General features: G+C 38.9%; 1 pseudogene; it reads left to right on the plus strand.

Annotated features, from left to right (window-relative positions):
* Window positions 1-4556, plus strand: part of LOC136569485 (coiled-coil domain-containing protein 171-like) — a 30020-nt pseudogene extending 25464 nt beyond the window's left edge.
* Window positions 4557-15032: the final 10476 nt, after the last annotated feature.

A 15032-nucleotide genomic window follows, 5' to 3' on the forward strand; every position in this document is an offset into this window, starting at 1 on the left:
TTGTAGCAGAAATATAGTTAAAAAATAAATAAGTCAGGGTGGTCAATATCATTCCCATTTTTATGATTTTATCTAAATCCAGCTATTCTGGATCATAGCTCTGAAGAGATATTTCTGATATTTATGATAGAAGCCTTTGACTAGAGGTTATATCCTGAGCTAATCAATACAAATTTTAGTGGGGCTGTTTCCCTGAAAGAGTAATTTGATTACAGGGTAAAATAGGTCCTCTTTTCTACATTCTCTGAATGATCACATCTTTGTACTGTTGGAACAGATTAATTTTCTTAAGCAGCTGATAGGATATTTTATCCTTTCAGTATATAGAGCCATGGAAGCTGAAGGCTGGAAAGTGTTTCTGGAATTTATTTACAGTGAGAACTGATACACGTTCCCTTGGTTCATCTGCATTTCTGCCATCCCTGGTTCTTTATTAACCTCTACTTTTAGAATCCCCACATTTTTGTCCCAGAAGAAAGGATCTTAGAAGAGGGATACTTTATGTGAAGAAAGGGAAATAACAGGACAAAGACAAGATGATGCATTTTCCAGAAGCCTAAACCCTAAATTGGGATCAAAGTTGCCATTGAATCAAATGGGTTTGGATTCACTTTCAGGCACTTTCTTCTTTGATCATGCTGTTTTCAAGAAATTGAATTCATATCCTTTAAAAGCAAAGTTGGAACAGTGTTTCAGATTCAGCATTCTGTGTTTCAGAATATTTACAGCTTCCATCCTGTAGAAGTGAAAAAGAACGTGATATTACAAGGAACGGGAACTAATAACCTGCTCAATGTTTCCTTTGTGTTGTTTTTTTCTTAAAGATTCAGAGCTCTGGCTTTCTAGTAACTCGCTGATTGGCACAGCCAGGAACTGCTTTGCACAACTGATGGACAACCTGAGCCTTCTGATGGAGACAGTTCAAGGGAACGCTCGTGGGTGCAGAGCCTACCTGGAGAGGGACTCGCTGATAGAGAGGCTGGCTCGTGGCCTCCAGAGAGTAAATGCCAGGCCCTGGAAGCTGGATTCCATGACAGACTGCCCAGCACAGTAAGCAGATTGACAGTCCTCCTTCATGGAAACAGAAGGTTTACAGCAACGGTGAAGCTCCCTTGATAGCAACATTTCTTTGGTTTCAGGCTGGTGATGAGTCCAGGGCAGTCAAGTGCTACTATATGGACACTCCACAAGTTGATTTGTCACACATTAGGGTGTGAATGAGTCTTTTCTTTTATTGAGAAAGAATTTTTGGAGGAGGTTTAGTGTATTCAAGTACACGATTTTTTTTCAAGTTCTATCTGTATAGATAGATCTGTATTAGCTTATAAAAACAAATTGGCTTGATGTAAATGTTAAGGTTGCTTTTTATGATTATTTTCTACTTTCTCATGTTTACCATCCTTTCTTTCAGTAAAAATAACCTTCTTCCCTTTAACCAAAATGAAAGGATAAACTCTTTCTCTAATAATCTCCATAATAAACCTTAGGTGAAATGAGTAGTTCCTTGTAAACAGAATTTGCAGTAACCCTTGGTAGGTGACAGGTTCAAATTTTTGTCCTTGTGTATGTCTTTTCGAGCTGGAGGAAAAAATTATGTTTTCTTTTCTTGAGTCTTAAGTCTTATTTATTTGATTGCTAAAATAGCAGATTTTATAGCCCATCAACTTGTTTCTGTTTGCTGACAGAGAAACATAGCAACTTTGCAGCAAGAAATATTTGAATTTTCACAAAGGCTTCATGCAGCAGAGGTAGAGTCCCACTCACTGCACCTGTAGCTTGCAGAATGCAGATGGGCTTTCAACGAGATGCAAAAAGATGCTGAAAAACCCCACAGACTGCAGAGCCAATTAAGTGAAGTTCAGCAAGTAAGTGCATTTGACTTGGAGGCTCTCTTGCTTAAAAGAGATCCTCCTTTCTACACATTTTTTGATTTGTGTTCTTTTGGAAAACAAGCATAAAATTGATTTCCTTTCAGCAGAATTTTCCAGAAACCTTTGCAGCACTGCAGCTGTGAGAAAGACGTCCAGCTAGCCAACCAGCACCGCTAGCAGCACAGGGGGCACTTGTCCCCATAGCTCAGCTTCAGGACAGCGCCTAAGGCCAACGCCCAGCTTGCGGCTGTAAGTGTTGCCTTGTGCAGGACGAGACTGTATTGAAGCTGCAACCAGCGGAATAAGAGGGCGGACTCCAACTGCGGTTTTATCCAGGATTTAGGGAATCCTAGGGGAACCAGCAGGAGAAGATGGGGAGGAGGGGATTTACAGCGGTTTTTAAAAGCTGGAGGAGGTAAGGGAGGTGCCAGACCTAGGACCAATAGAGACACAGTGGGGAGTGGGATCCGAAGGACTGACACAGGGAAAACACCAATGGGGACAATACTGAGGAGGGGCCCTGGTCCTTGGACCAATCATCCAACTCTCCAACTGGAAACTTCTAGCAACAAAGGTGGGGATGGAGAGTGACTGGCAGGACACTGGGGACGGGTTGAGAAAAGGATACATTGGTTTCTGGGGAACCCGGGGAGGAGTTTTAAAGGATACAATACCAACTGGGGTGGAGTTAGGGTGACAGACACTAACAGGGATGGGAAGGAGAACCAGGGCAGAACCATTGTCAAACAAGGGGGGAACAGAACAGTCCAACTTTAACCGAACACGGTACAACAAACCTTGCCTGTAAATGTCACTAAACCAGAAGACAGATTTATTTAGAAATATCCCTTTTCCACTGGAGTTATCTTTTGCTTTGTAGAAGGAGGTATCCTGTATAAATTAGAGTTTGGTCTTCAGCAATCCAGGTTCTATCATTTGTTGGAAATGTTGATCTGATTTATGTATCCTAAAAGAAGATTTCACTTCAACAGAGTAAAGTCAGTGGGAATGGGGGTATTCAATAGGAATGTTAATGAAATATAAAGATAGCCGTTGAAACTCTGTATGGATGTTGATGAATGTTATAATAAATACAAGACAAATTTTAGCGGGTCTGTTTCCCTGAAGAAGTAACTTTATGGCAGGGGGAGGAAAAGCTTTTGTCTATATTCTCAGTAGCACAAAATTCCCCTGAGTCTTTTGCTGTTGGTGATTGACTTACCGAGACACTGTGGGTTCCCTAACCTGAAGCCTAGTTGGTAGAACCTGTCAGGGTGTCCCAATCCAAACACTTCTAAGCAAAGAATATCTGCTAGATGATGTCTCACCCATTGTCCTTCCTATTCTTAGCTAGTGAAATGGATTTTTTTTTTTAACTCAAAAATCTCTAATCATCTTCAGTTTTGTTCTTAACAGGTTTTATGCCCTTAGTGGTTTTGGACTGTTAGATGAAAATGATCACATATTAGATTGTAGTTGAAATGCAGATGACAACTTTCTTTGAAGAATTATTTCTTTCTGGAACAGTTTTTGGACAGGAAGAACAGTCCACAAAGGTGTTTACAAGGGTTAAGAAGCTCTCCACTAAAATTCTGAACCTTGACCTGCATATTTTTCCTTCTAAATACTGAAGTTTTGCATCCCACGGTGCTAATTAGAATAGAATAATGAATGCCAAGACTTTCCATGAATGTTCTTTATAAAAAAGACAGCAATTAACTGGTCTGCCATCTTAGTGGTCAGTGATGTCTTCATGTTAAAAAAACCTCAATACTAATCATAAGCATGCGTTTATTTTAGAATTTGATATGTGGGCAAGTGGAACTCACTCAATGGTAGGGAAACCACTGAATATAGTTACAGAATCAGGCACAACTTGTTTCTCTTTCCAGAAAATCAACAAAGACAATGTACAGGAGGAGTTACAAAATGCTTTGCAGCGTGAGCATGAGGCACAATTGCTTTTACAAGAACAGCAGCGACGGGTTCAGGAGCTGAGCAATAGACTGGAATCACACTCATTTACTGAGCTAAGTAAAAGCCACATATCTCCAACGGTAAGATTATTCTTCTGGAACAGTCCTGAGTATTACCAGAGTATTACCTTTCATGAAATAAGCCAAATAGCGCAGTCCTTGTGTAAATAAAATAACAGGAGTAAATACACACGCACTACTCAGTCTGCTGGAACTTTAGGCTACTGCGAAAACACTTCAAAGACTCCTTTTAAAATTTTTTTAAGCTGTTTTTTTTTTAACGGTTTAAGAAAAAGTCTTCAATGGGGGTTTGTTTTGGGGTTTTTTTTTGCCTACAATCATTTTGCATTCTAAAGCACATTTATATATAGCAAATATACTAAAAACTAGGGGGGTTCTGAGTCAGTAATGCTTTTGCTAGGAAATTCATAAAACCTTAGGATGCAGTGGTCCAAATGTACTTCACAATCAATTTGTCTTCCACGTTGGTCAGTAGCCAGTGGCATAAAGTGAAGTTTCTTTGGGCGACAGAGTAACTCTGCTCTCTGTCTGCTGGCAGGACCTCCCTGATACAGCAGAGGAGCTGAGGAAAAGAGACCAAGTTCTGGATCAACAGGAGAAACTCCTGAAAGACATGGAGCAGGACCAGAAGCAGCTGTGGGAGACTCTCGAGGAGGCAGAACGTGCCCTTGAACAGGGAGTAAAGTGAGCCCTGGGGCCTGGGGGATGTCACTTTAAATGAACAAAAATTGAAATTCCTACTTCCATGGGCAGGGCTTTACTTCCCTGGACAGCGTAAGGTTAGAAGAGAAAAGTACATCCGTCTCTTTTGTTTTGAAATTCAGGGATAGTCTTCTAAAAACAAGTGTTAGTTCAAAATATTAGGTCATACATTTTATGCGGTTATCCCATAGTAGTGCTTCAAATTCTGGGTGCTGAAATAACTGGCAAACAAAATACCTGTGCTATCTAACTGATCTGACAACATCTCTTTGGCACATCCTTAAAGTTCTGTTTATTTAAGAAATGGTTGTTTGGTCTCTGTGTTTCCACGCCAACTTTTTATAGACAGATACAATTTATTTATAGTAAATACAGAAGCATCAGCTAGGGGACAGGTCTTCACTGCCAAAGGGACTGAAACCCATTTTGGATCTCGCCTTTCCTGTGGTACAAGATAGATCTTCCAGCTGATTTCAGGGAGTTTTGGATTTAGACCTAATCCCCACACCACTTGCACCATAACCTGGAGTGGCATTAAAGGCTCAGGCACTGGTCTTGAAAAGACTGGTGGTCAAAAGGAGCCCCCTTGACTTGAAGGAGCTTATTACTAACCAATTCTTATGCCATATGAAAAAAATAAGTCTTTGCAGACTTTGTTGTCTAATACTTTTCATAGTCTGAAGTATGTGTTATGAATATTGTTGTTCCATGGCTGGGATCTAAAAAAATGTTAGTTAATTAAAATTTCTCATCATACCTGGGATCATTCAACCTCTGAAGAACAATATCTGAGAAGCTTTAAGGGTTTTATGCACCAGGGAAATAATGCAATTTATATGGTCATCAATTAAATGTTTAACAAGCGAATTAAAATGACAAATGTTATTTGGTATGAGTTGATCAAAGCAGGTGTCACCTGCAGAAAGATTTGTTCCAGAAAGCTTGCCCTTTTCATCCTGCCCCAATCTATTTTGGGCATTTCAGTAGAGATCATTCCTTGTGGCCATATATATATATCCAGAAAAGGTTATTCTAATGTGAAGTAACTTTAAAACTGGCTTTATTTTTTTTTCTCCTGTATATAGCAGCTGAATATCAACAAAGAAAGATACTCTTCCTTCAATCTTACAGCAACTCTTCACAACTAATAGGTTTTATTTCTCCCTTTGTAATATAAACAACAGAGATTAAATAAACAGAATCTGTCTGTGGTTTTCAATACAAGAATATAATTCCATCCTGCTAGAGGCTTTTTATGACCTCTATATCCAAGCCATGATGGTTGTTCATTGATAGGCCTATAATTATCTCAATTTTAATTGCTTATCCTCAACAGAAGCATCTTTCATATGGAAATGCACCAAATAGTGGTACATGAACTATATTTCGGGTTGGCACTGGAAATATGAAAAAGAGAGAAAATCCTCATAGTTTGGGTTATCAACAATTATTTTACAAGACATGACAGCCATAAAGTAGCAGAAGATTAATTTCTACATTGGTAGAGTTTCAGTTCCATAAAGTTACTTCATTGTTCTTGTTTTGTTTTGTTTTCTTTTATAATAGAGACAAAGAGTTGATTATTAGTCAAATGAAAGCTGTGGAAGCTGCCCTGAATGAGGTAAGAATTTGACGTGTTCCCTCTGATTTGTGTTTCTAAATCAGCTAAAGCCTTAGAACTGCTTATTCTCAGGGGACGAGAGAAGTTGTAGCAAAGCAACTTCCTTTCCTTAGTGTTGAAGTTTCCCCTCTCAACTTGTTCCATCTTAAAAAACCACAGTGAAATAAAAGGCAAGTTTGTAGTACATACACAACTTTTTCTGAATGTAGAAGTTATGACAAAATTCACTTGCCTTCCCTCACTGAGCACTGTTTCTGGTTGACAAGTGAAGACTAATGGAACACACCAAAAATTGGCAATTGTTGTGGAGTTACCCCCTCTACTGAATAATAAAACGTCACATACTTGGTGGCCATAAAACGTTTGGCTTTGTGTCTGCTACTTTAACCTATGAAACATCATCAATAGGAAAGGAAAAGGCAGGAAGTAGTAATCTGTGGTCAGAAACTTCCATAGTATTTTTTAAAATCATATTTTAACCTTAATAGTAATCTCATGTTTTCCCTCTGACTTGTGCAATTGTGTCCTGATATAGGACTATTTGAAATTCCAACAAAGCTGTACATATGAATTATTTAGGAGAAAGGACTTTTTCAACTATAGCTCTCATGGCAGATGGTTTCATAACTGTTTTTAATCTAGAGCAGCACAGAGCAAAAGTGATTTCTTAGCTGGGAGTGTCAATTTCCCTTACTATATCTTTAATTCCCAGCAATGTGGGAATCACTATTTTAGTTTCAGAGGTCACCAAAACTGTTGCTATTTATTTAATTTATTTATTTTCCGATATCTTTTTCTAGTCTCTTTCCTTTAATGTTCACGGAAAGTGACAGAATCTGAACTGCATCTTTCTCCTACAGCAAACTGTGCTGATAGAAAATTTCCTTTGTGCCACCACCATCTCCATACTGCTTCTTTCAAACTTTGGAAGTGAATGTCATGCAGCAAGTGCTGTGTTCTTACAGTAATACATATGTGCCATATCCTTGGCCTTTCTCTTTTCAGACCAGGGCAAGGTGCTTTGTTTTGGTAGCATTCTCTCCCAGCCCCTTGAATTAGAGATTTATTTGCAACGAAAATTCAATCAGTCATACTTTATTCATGGATGTTAGGTGCAGTGATCAAAGCAAGTCCACTCAATGGGCTCAAGGGGCCACCGTTCATCCCCGCTGGTGTGTCTGAAGGAGAATTACCACTGATGCTGGGGTATTTTCCCTTCAGGCCAAAGAGCAGGCAGAGGCATCAGGTGCTGAAGCAGCCGCGCCACTCCCCAGCCTGCAGCTGCAGACCCTTCCAGAGGAAGCAACGGCGGGCAGGCCAGAGGCTGCATCCTTCCAGGTTAGAGTCTAAAACCAATCCTGTTTAATTTTTTTTTTAAATTTTCTTTCATTTTTTGCATCTGAGATACAGCTGCTCTGAGCATGTGGAGAGCAAAAAGCTTCAAAACTATTGCAGTCAACAGTTGAAAGACAATTTCCAATTATACTCCTGCAGATGGTATTTCAGAGATGATGGTAACTTTTAATTTTGCAGTTACAGCGTTAAATAACTGACAGCAATACAAACATGGACAGAAGTACATATACCTAAAAATTAATATCCCTCTATCCCCCTCCCTTTTTTCCCATTAATATAAAAAAGACTAATTAAAAAAAAAAAACAAAAAAAAACACAAACAAAACCAAAATCAACATCCCCACAAACAAACAAAACCAACCAAAAAAAAAAAGACAAAATTTTCATATTCCTTCTTGGTCAGTATCCGATTTTTTTCAACCCAGAGTTTTAGAATCAATTGTGGGGTTTAGAGCATTCCTTATTTAAAAGAAACTGCTATTTAGAATGTTTAAACATAGAAGCTATGTTGCCCATGTAGGTTTAAAAACTTGCACATTTCAAACTACTAATTTTGTTAGGATAAAACAATGAGTGGGAAAAAAAGAGAAATTAACAGAAGATGTGCCATATTTTCAGCTCTGAACATAGATTCAGTGCAATGCCTCCTCATTATTTTTAAGTTTGATGTCTTCTACAGAAACTATATTAGTCTTTAGAGCTGTGCAGAATACATTAGTGCCAAGACAGAATTTTTTTCCCAATGAGAGAACAAAAGGCAAAGTGAGTACATATGTCTTTCATTGTGCTTCTCTGTCTGAATTAGAGAGAGAGTAGGTAATCAAGTAAAGTGCAAGGAACTTAGGCAAGGTAAGTATTGCATACAGTGTGTAAGCTTCTGCAGTAATTCCTCCCAATTTATTGTAGATTTTCCTTTCTAATGCATATATAATTGCAGGATCGGGCTCACAAAATCAAACATTCAAGAAAGGCAGATTCTAAACTGGAAATTTTTCACTGTTGCCCTCTTGCATGCATACATACATTTCAATATGATAAAGATATAAATTATGTGTGCATTATCATGTTTCCACACTAAAATATGGACATATGGAATATGGAATGCCTTGAGATTCCCATAAAGCTAATTAGCACAGATGAACTTTTCTGTCAAAAGGCAGAATTACAAATCTTTTCCCAGTACAGTGATGATCCATTTTAGAGCTGCACAAAAGGTCCCATGGGTGGCGATTTCCACAGGAGGCATTGTGGCAATTGCCAGCTTTTAAATCCTTATTTCCTAATTTGGTAGTGGATGCTGCTTTTTTTTTTTTTTTAAGTCCCATCTCAACTCCCATTCTTTTTTGACCTCACAATGATTGCAGAAGAACCTGCAGCCTGTTCCCTCTTTCTCTCTAGAAGAGAATCATAAACACAAAAAGTTGCATTTCATATTTGCACAGAGTGCTTGTGGTATAAATAACATAGTACAGTATGTGCTGGGGAGCTCGCTGGTGGGGCAGAACTGTGAAGTTCTTGTTCACCTGCAGCCTCAGGTGCATTTGGTAACTCAATACATATACAAACAGCAGCAATGGCTCACAGTCTGTGTCACTGTGAACTTCCTTTTCTCCATCCCTTTTTCTCTTTCTCCCTTTCCTCATCTCTCTTTCATTCACCCTTTTCCCTCTCTCTCTCCTCAGCCCTCTTCTCTAGTTCCTGTTTGATTTCTTTCCAAGCTCATTACTGAGGTTTTATTACAAAGTTTGCCTTTTATGGACAGAGGTGACTTAATGGATTTTAGTTTTACTCTATGCCAAACTGTATTAAGGGCAGTCCTGCAATCTTGAGCGAGGTAAGCAGCTAGGAATGACTTTAGGGACACTTGTCATTAAAAGCAGTGGAGTTGTTTGCAGGCACATTCTCTAGAACTGCCTTAGTCTGTGATGGGAACATTTCAATTAAAGGCCTTATAATCTTCAATAATCCTTTTTTGGCACTAGGACCACAGCACCAAGACATTTTGGAGATTCTTTCTGATGAGAAAAGATGTGATACGGGTTAATTTGCCACTGCTGTTTCCTAGACACCATGATGAAATAACCTGATGGATTTTAGCTGTGTTAACATCTATTCTGAAAATCATCAATGTGAAACCAAGGAAAGGAAAACTGAAAAACCTTTGCAAATCCCTGTTTGTGATACTTAGCTGATTTTTGTCTGTATCACAGGTTTACATTCAAAAGACCAATGTAATACTATCTGAAGGGAAAAATCATAACAAATAAAATGTGATTAACCATTGCAAAGAAGACCAATAATTTCAACAGTTAGTTGAGACTACTTGGGTTAGATATAAAGTGACCAGTACTGCCAAATCATCTGTGCTCTCTTGTCCTGCTAACTTTATGATCAATCCAATCAATATAACAAAATTTGGACATTCTTCCACTGCATACATGGAAACAGCTACATTTTTCCAGTTCTAGTGCAATCAGATTATTTGTTTTCAGAAGTCTGTAGGTTTGTGATGTTTCTTTTCTTACTGCCAAGTTAATTGTTTTGCTGTGGAGTGGAAGGATTAGTAAATTGATTGATCTTGCAAGTGTGAACATTAGCCTGAAACTGTGTGGTAATTGTCAACAGAAATTGAACCTGCACTACGTCTTGTATTGAAATAAAATGAAAAAGTTGTATCAAGAGCTCAATGCTGTATTGCATGCTTGAAAACATCTCATCAAAGCAGCTCCTAACTAGGGTGTGGAGCAATTCCCTTTTCCTCAATGATATTAATATTCAACATTTTAGAAAAAAATAGAAAATCCAGTGTTAGATGTTTTTGATGTTTAAGTCCTGAGACTGACATTCTCCCTGGCTTACAAACTCTATTTTATTTCTCTGCTAAAAAAAAAAATCTGTCTTTTGTAAAAAATTTGGATATGTGCTATTTGCCATTTAAGTGTAGTTTGCCTGGCACTAATGATTCCTTCTACTTTGATTTAAGAATGTGGTTAGAAATTTTGAGGATGTCTACTCACTGGCGGCTTCCAAAATTGACGTATTAAGAGCAGGAAGAGACTCTTTGGGCTCTAACTATGGATCCTTATCAGCTGTTGAGAGTCTTACTCTTTCTGCTGAGGCTAAGTCTGCTTTGCAAGCAATTGTAGTCCCTGGGATGTGGGTTCCTAGCCAGCATTTCCCTTCATGCTGCACAGCTTCTGCAGGCCAATACAGCAACACTTAATTGTAAACATAATGGAGAGCAATAAAATTACTGCAAAGAGAAATAGCCTGAGATATTTTCCAGAAGAGAAAGGATGGTGAAAGCTAACACAATCATTGAAATTACTACTGTATGTTTTTTTCTATTGCTCACTATTTGATTGGGGGTTTTTTGGTTTTAGTTCAGATTCCTTGCTTGATTGGTTGGACTGTTTTTTTGGTTTTGGGGAGTGGTGGTGGTGGGTGGGTGGGTATTAGTTCTTTTTATTTTTATACATTACCTTTATTTCTGTTCTTTTTTCTCTCTTTCTCTCTTTCCTTCTCTGTCTTTATTTTTCTTTCTCTTTCTTTCTCTTTCTTTCCTTTTTTTTAACAAAGGATTTTCCTTTCTTTCTGTTATAAACCATTAACATTTCTGCAATAGCCTTTTTTGCAACCATAACCCCTTCAGTTCTGTCCATGTCCTTGGTTTTTAACATTTACTTTCTCTGAACAGAATCCCCACAAGTTCACTTTGCACCTGCACCAGCTACTTCATCTCCTATTCCTCTTACTCCTCCTGCTCCTGCAGGTAAGTCTGCTTTTCAAGAAATTAGAGTTTCTTAGATGTGAGTTTCCAGACAGCATCTCCCTCCATGCTGCTCAGCTTCTGTAGGTAAATAGAACAATACTTGATTTTAAACATAGTGGAGCAATAAAACTAGTGATAAGAGAAATGATCTGTGACTTTACAGAAGAGAAAGGGGATGGTGAAAGATAAAATAGGCATTAAAATTACTACTATTATTTTTTTTTCTATTGGTCCTGATTTGCTTAGATATTTTTGGTTTTAGTTTGGGTTTGGTTGGTTGAATCTTTTGTTATTGGGTAGTAGTGGTGGTTGTTGGGCGGGTGTTTTCTTTTTGTTTTTGATGGGTTTTGATTTTTGGTGGGTTTTTGATTTTTGCTGGTTTTGTTTTTCATTTCTTTCTTTTCTGTTGCATTATTTATTTTTTTTAAATGAAATCTTTTTGCCTTTCTTTCTGTTAGCAACCATTAACATTTCTGTATTGGCCTTTCTTTGCAACCATAACCTCTTCAGTTCTATCATTTCCTTGCCTTATAAAATTTCTTCCTCCGAGCAAAATTTTTACAAGTCCACTTTGAATCCAAAGCAGCTGGATTGTCTCCTCTTTCTCCTGGTGGTGCTATTCCTCTTCCTTCTCCTATTAGTGTTGGTAAGTCTGCTTGTCAAGCAATTGTAGTCATTTGAATGTGGGTTCCTAGCCAGCATCTCCCTTCATGCTGCACAGCTTCTGTAGGCAAATACAACAATAATTTTTAGTGTAAACATAATGGAGCAGCAAAAGTAGTGCTAATGGAAATGATCTATGACTTTTCAGAAGAGAAAGGGAATGGTGGAAGATAGCAGAACGATTAAAATTACTACAGTAATTTATTTTTTCTATTCGACCCCCTTTGCTTGGGTTTTCTTATTTTCCTTTGGTTTTGGTTGCTTGGGGAGTTGGATTTTTTTGGTTTTGGGAAGTGTTGGCTGTGGGGTGGGTGGGTTTATTGGGTTTTTTTGGTATTACTATTTTTTGTTTTTTCTTTCTTTCTTTCTTTCTTTCTTTCTTTCTTTCTTTCTTTCTTTCTTTCTTTCTTTCTTTCTTTCTTTCTTTCTTTCTTTCTTTCTTTCTTTCTTTCTTTCTTTCTTTCTTTCTTTCTTTCTTCCTTCCTTCCTTCCTTCCTTCCTTCCTTCCTTCCTTCCTTCCTTCCTTCCTTCCTTCCTTTCCTTTCCTTTCCTTTCCTTTCCTTTCCTTTCCTTTCCTTTCCTTTCCTTTCCTTTCCTTTCCTTTCCTTTCCTTTCCTTTCCTTTCCTTTCCTTTCCTTTCCTTTCCTTTCCTTTCCTTTCCTTTCCTTTCCTTTCCTTTCCTTTCCTTTCCTTTCCTTTCCTTTCCTTTCCTTTCCTTTCCTTTCCTTTCCTTTCCTTTCCTTTCCTTTCCTTTCCTTTCCTTTCCTTTCCTTTCCTTTCCTTTCCTTTCCTTTCCTTTCCTTTCCTTTCCTTTCCTTTCCTTTCCTTTCCTTTCCTTTCCTTTCCTTTCCTTTCCTTTCCTTTCCTTTCCTTTCCTTTCCTTTCCTTTCCTTTCCTTTCCTTTCCTTTCCTTTCCTTTCCTTTCCTTTCCTTTCCTTTCCTTTCCTTTCCTTTCCTTTTTTTTAACAAAGGCTTTTTCCATTCTTTCTATTAGAAACCATTAACATTTTGTAATAGCCTTTCCTTGCAGTCACAACCATTCCAGTATTGTGCATTTCTTTGCTTATTAAAATTGACTTTCTCTAAACAGAATCTCCGCAAGTTCACTTTAACCTAGTGGTACACCTCCTGCTCCTATTCCTCTCCTCCTCCTATTCCTGCTTCTGTTCCTGCTGCTTTTCCTGTTTCTGTTCCTGCTCCAGTTCCTTCTGCTGCTGCTGTTCCTGCTCCTGCTGGTAAGTCTGTTTTCCAAGCAATTGTAGTCACTGGGATGTGGGTTTCTAGCCAGCACCTCCCTTCATGCTGCACAGCTTCTGGAGGCAAACAATACTTAACTATAAACATAAGGGAACATTAAATCTAGTGCTAAGAGAAACATTATCTGAGACTTTTTGGAAAATAGAAAGGGGGTGGAGAAACCTAACAAAGGGATTAAAATTACTCCTGTAATGTTTTTTTCTATTGGTCCCTATTTCTGCTTTTATTTTGGGTTTGGCTGCTAAACTGGTTGGATTTTTTAGTTTTGGGGAGTGGTGGTGGTGGGTGGGTGGGTGTTTGATTTTTTCTTTTTTTCTTTTATTTCTTCTTTATTTCTTTGTATTTGTTTTAACTGAAGACTTCTTCCTTTCATTATGTTAGAAACCAGTAACGTTTTTTTAATCGTCTTTCCTTCCAACCATAACCATTTCAGCATTTCCTTGCTTTTTAAAATTTCTTCTCTGAAGAAAATTTAAGTTCAGAGAAGTCAATTTACTTTCTCTGAACAGACGCCTTTCAGTGTCCCATTTCACCCAAGCAGCTGGAAAACCTCGTACTCCTGTTTCTGCTCCTGCTGGTAAGTCTGCCTGTCAAGAAATTGTTGTCCCTTGGATGTGGGTTCCCAGCCAGCATCTCCCTTCATGCTGCCCAGCTTCTGTAGGCAAATACAACACTTCATTGCAAACATCAGGAAGCAGTAAAACTGGCGCTAACAGCAAAGCTGTAAGACTTTTCTCAGAAGAGAAAGAGGATGGTGAAACCTAACACAGGGATTGAAATTATATTTTGTATACTAAAAATATACTAAAAATTACTAGTATGAATTTTTATTCTCTGAGGGTGTGGCACAGCAGTTTGCGTAGCAGTTGGCGCAGGCAGGGCAAGCAGGCAGGGTTGCAACTTTTCTTGCCCGCAAGGTTTGCTGTGTGTTGTTTGCAGTGTTTCTGTTGGTTGGTGGTTTTTGGGGTTTGCGTTAGTAATGGTTTTTACGCAATTGAAAACTGTAGTTAGTACACGTGTACATAATCAAACGGAACCCTCCAAAAAGGTTACATCGGTCCAGACCCATTCCTGTGCGGACTGTTTGAGCTTAGTAGCAGTTTCAGGGGGCGTTGTGGAGCAAACCTGCCTGCAGTGTGAACAGGTGAACAATCTCCTTTCTCTGGTGGTTGAGCTTAGAGAGGAAGTTGAAAGACTAAGGAGTATCAGGGAAAGTGAAAGGGAAATAGATTGGTGGATTTGCCCTTCCATCCTTAAGGGAAGCCCACCAAGAGTCAGAGGACTCCCATGCCTCTCACTGTCAGACAATAGAAGGACACCTGATAGGTGAAGGGGACTGGAAATGGGTACCTACTTGAGGAGGTAATAATAAAAATTCCTCCCGACCCCCATCCCCAAGTCAGGTGCCACTTCAGAATAGGTATGAACCCCTCCATCTAGAGAGTCAACCAGATGATTTAGAAGAAAATTATCTGCCCAGTGAGCCTCCCAGTTATGACTCATCTGTGAGAAGGATTACCACCTCTAACATCAGGAAAAAAAGAAGGGTACTCGTAGTGGATGGCTCCCTTCTGAGGGGAACAGAGGGCCCCACATGTCAACAGGACCCACCCCACAGCAAGGTCTGCTGCCTCCCTGGGGCCTGGGATATCACTGAGGGGCTTCCTGGGCTGATTCAGCCCTCTGATTATTACCCGCTGCAGATATTCCAGGCTGGCAGTGATGAGATTGCAAAAAGGAGTGTCAGGACAATTAAAAGGGACTTGAGGGCACTGGGACAAGTGGTTGATAGG

This window comes from Molothrus aeneus (genome assembly GCF_037042795.1).
Source record: "Molothrus aeneus isolate 106 chromosome Z unlocalized genomic scaffold, BPBGC_Maene_1.0 scaffold_33, whole genome shotgun sequence".
NCBI lineage: Eukaryota > Metazoa > Chordata > Aves > Passeriformes > Icteridae > Molothrus > Molothrus aeneus.